General features: G+C 38.3%; 1 pseudogene; it reads right to left on the reverse strand.

Annotated features, from left to right (window-relative positions):
• Positions 1 to 2,246: 2,246 nt before the first annotated feature.
• On the reverse strand, positions 2,247 to 2,345 carry LOC132280356 (small nucleolar RNA R71; annotated as a pseudogene).
• Positions 2,346 to 4,095: the final 1,750 nt, after the last annotated feature.

The following is a 4,095-nucleotide window of genomic DNA, read 5'->3' on the forward strand; positions in this document are numbered from 1 at the left end:
AGGAATGTAGCAATATTATGTTGTAGCATTTCATGGTCACATATTTATGTTGTTTCCCCTAAATTTACCTCAACTAGCATGTCTATAGGGTGGGTAGTGGATTCACTTCCCTAGTCCCCTCTACATTATCTTTATCTCTTTAATTCTTCGCAAATTACCATTTTATGCATTTTTCGATTCCTAATTTAAATGACAACCCAAACAAAACTATATACACCTTGATCATTCTAAAAGTAATTTTAGACACCTTGGTTGTCATAAACTAGCAGTCCCAGTGGTTCGACTTACCCGACCAATAGCGCTATTTTACAATGATTTGTGCTATTGCAAAGGTTGATGTATAATTGACAACCGATCAAGACATAATGCTTAATGGAATGCTCTTGTGGCTTATTTGATGGTTCATACTCATTTCTTGATAGATTGTGCCTCTCCCTTAGTTTAATTAGTTTAATTTCATGTCATTAGCTTAATTGTAGTGTAGTTGTAGTTTAGGTGTTATATGGGAAGACAATCTATGCTTGTTGTTTGATGTTTCATACTTATGAAAGCAAGTAGTATATATCTCTAACCTTGTGATGTGTTTGAATTGTGAGCTTAAAGAAAGGATTAATGGCTTAGTTTGATATATTGTGCTATCCACTATGTTGCTTAGACAATATATGCTTAATTTGTCATCTTTGCTTGTTGAAACAACCACACATACACACACTATGTTGCAATACATGTTTCCCCCCTCATTAATCATTCATTAAGGGTGTAGAAAAGCTATGCTTAGTGGTGATCTCTAAACCCCAAGATCTCTCTCTTATTTTCTCTCCATTACATTTAATTGCCTACTTTAGTTTAAATTGCATCTTAGTTTAATTCAACCACTAACTAATCTTTTGATCACTTGACCTACTAACCCTAATCTCGATTCCACAACCTAATACGACCCACCAATCCCTTGGGATGATCCCTACTCGCCCTAACTATATTTTTAGCGAAAGGTAGTAGTGGCAATTTGTAAATGTAAAACTTGACCACATTCATCATAGCCCTACACCACTATCTTTTGGTGCACAAACTTTGGATTGGGTTGACGACAACACCAAGTTTTTGGCGCCGTTGCCAAGGATTGATTGAAGGCAACGTCGTATTTATGGAATCAATTAGGAATTAGTACTCTTTTGATCGTGTTTTTTACTTTATTTTCATTTTAATTACTTTTTGTGTTGGTTCTTGTTTGACTAGGTGCATTGAGTTAGAAGGTGAACAAAGGAGCATTCCAAGCAAGTAGCTAAGCAAAAGCAAGGAAAAAGCTTAAATCTAAAAATTTGCAAGGCTAAAATTGAAAATTGAATTGAAGTGCTCTCTAGTTAAATTGTGAGCCCACGTGGAGACAATTTTATTATTCTTTGCATATTGTTGATAGCATGGGAGTATGGGAACATTGTATGTGGAGGAAGTTTGTTGATAATTGATTTGTTGCAAAGGTGAAGTGATTGTTCATTACTTGTTGCTTGTTGTGTTTTGTTGTGCATGCATGGTCGTAGATCATTGAAACCTACTCTTGTCCCTCTTAATTTTCATCTTGAATCCGTTGTTCGAAACCCTAGGGGAAGAGGAAGTTCTAGTCAATCCATTTCATTAATGGAAGGACATAATGAAGACCATGTGAAGGACCTTGGTCACATAGACCAATAAGGCATCCTCCACCCCAATGTGTATCATGATAACATGCAAGTACCATTAGGCATGCCGAGGCCATTCATTCACCCACCATAACAACAAGGTCAAGTTCCATTGGGAATGCCAAAGCCAATCTATGCTCCACCACCTCCCATCATTCAAGGCAATCAAGGTGCCCATGTTGCACCTCCAATTGCTAATCCTCCCCTTACTTCAAGAGATCACTATGTGCCTAATGAATATAATGCACCCACATGCATTCAATTGCCACCATTTAAAGCACACCACTATGGGATCAAACCACAAGCCATTCAAATACTTCCTAACTATCATGGACTTCCAAGTGAAGAACCTTACAAGTATTTGGATGAGCTTTTTGAAATATGTTCCACCGTGAGATACATGGACATACCAGAAGAGGTCTTAAGGCTTAAAATTTTTCCATTTACCCTTAACGACAAGGCAAAATATTGGTTTAACAATCTTAGGCCTTTTTCAATAACTTCTTGGACAGAAATGCAACAAGAGTTCTTGAAGAAGTACTATCCGGTTTCTAAAACCAATGCCATGAGAACCTCAATTCGAGAGTTTTCACACGGGGATGGGGAAACGTTCCATGAGGCATGGGAAAGATTCAATGAATTGCTTAGGAAGTGTCCACATCATGACATGCCCAAATAGCAATTAGTTCAATATTTCTTCGAGAGCTTATCCGACAATTACAAGGGTATGGTTGATGCTTCCATGGGTGGCTCTTACATTGATAGGCATGAGGATGACGTGTGGCGTCTTTATGAGAGCATGAGTGAAAATTCTTTGCATCGAACTTTATCTTCTAAGAATGGTAGGAATTCAAGTGGAAGGAAGAGTGTTGGCTTACATCAAGTTGACCATTCCAATGAAATAGCCGCCGAGATGAAATCCTTATCTCAAAGGTTTGATCAATTTTTTATCAACTAAAACTGGGCAAATCAAGTATCTTCCGCCCCTAACCATTCCCATCATGCATCCAATGAGACATCTATGACTTGTTCAAGTGTTTTACATTCTACTTCCAATTGTCCCCATAGACATGTGCAAAGTGAGCATCATGAATAAGTCAATGCAGCGTTTGTTAATCAAGGGAACAATCCTTATGGCAATCATTATAATCCTAGTTGGAAGAATCACCCGAATTTCTCTTGGAGAAACCAAGGGGAAGGCTCAAACCCTCCCCAAGGTGGTTTCCAAGGGAAGTATGTTCCACCTCCGATGCAAAACCAAGGTTCCCAAGGTTTTAGATCATCATTTCAATCACAAGGAAATTAATTTGCTAATTCTCATTTTCCTCATCAACCATCACATTCTCAAGGAAATGCTAGGATTCCTGCTTTTGAAAAGAAAGTTTTGACCGCTCTAGGCACTCTAGAGGCGAACACTCAATTGCTTCATTCTCATTCTCAATCCATTGCTAAGCTAGAAACCCAAGTAGGGCAAATAGCTAGTACTTTAAATGCTAGAGAGAAAGGGAAAATGCCTTTGAATGCCTCATCGAAAGGTAGGAAGATTGTGGACAACCAAGTGGGCATGTCCAATAAAAAGAGTGAACCAGTGCAACCTAAAGTTGACACCCGTCCCGTTTCTCATCTTATTCCTCCTTCATTGCATATGCATGATCTTTCAAATGAGAATATCTTGAAAAGTGATTTTAAAAAGAAAAATTTGCAAAATGATTTCAAAACTTTTTGTGTTGAAGAGACTTCAAAGAAAATTTCTGAAAAGGTTTTTGAGCCAAGAGCTCCATTTCGGATGCCTTAAAAGAATCCATTTCAATTGACATGCAAAAGGCCAAAACAAATGAAATTATGGATGTGTTTAGGCAAGTGAAAGTCAATCTTCCACTTTTTGATGCAATCAAGCAAATTCCAGCTTATGCCAAGTTTTTGAAAGACTTATGTACCCAAAAGAGGAAGAACAAAAGCCAAGCACCTAGGAAAGTGGTCTTAACCGAGCAAGTAAGCTCAATTTTACAGCATGACACTCTTCCAAAGTTCAAAGACCCCGGTTCACCTACCACTTCATGCATCATTGGAGATCATATCATTAATCAGGCTCTTCTAGACTTAGGAGCAAGTGTTAATCTTCTTCCATACTCGGTATATGTCAAATTAGGCTTAGTAGACTTGAAACCGACGTCGGTGGTTTTGCAACTTGCCGACCGATCCATCAAAAAGCCTAGGGGTATCATTAAGGACGTATTGATTAAGATTAATAAATTCTTCTTCCCCGTTGATTTCGTTGTCATTGACACGGAATCAATCCCGAACCCTAAGAGCCAAATTCTCATTATCCTTGGCCGTCCTTTCTTGGCAACCGCGAATGCCAACATTAATTGTAGGACGGGGATAATGAAGATCTCATTTCACCACATGAAGGTGAAGT

This window comes from Cornus florida, unplaced genomic scaffold (assembly GCF_030987335.1).
Source record: "Cornus florida cultivar Cherokee Brave unplaced genomic scaffold, ASM3098733v1 CherokeeBrave_3.0.0_Hap2_Chr10, whole genome shotgun sequence".
NCBI classification, from domain to species: Eukaryota; Viridiplantae; Streptophyta; class Magnoliopsida; order Cornales; family Cornaceae; genus Cornus; species Cornus florida.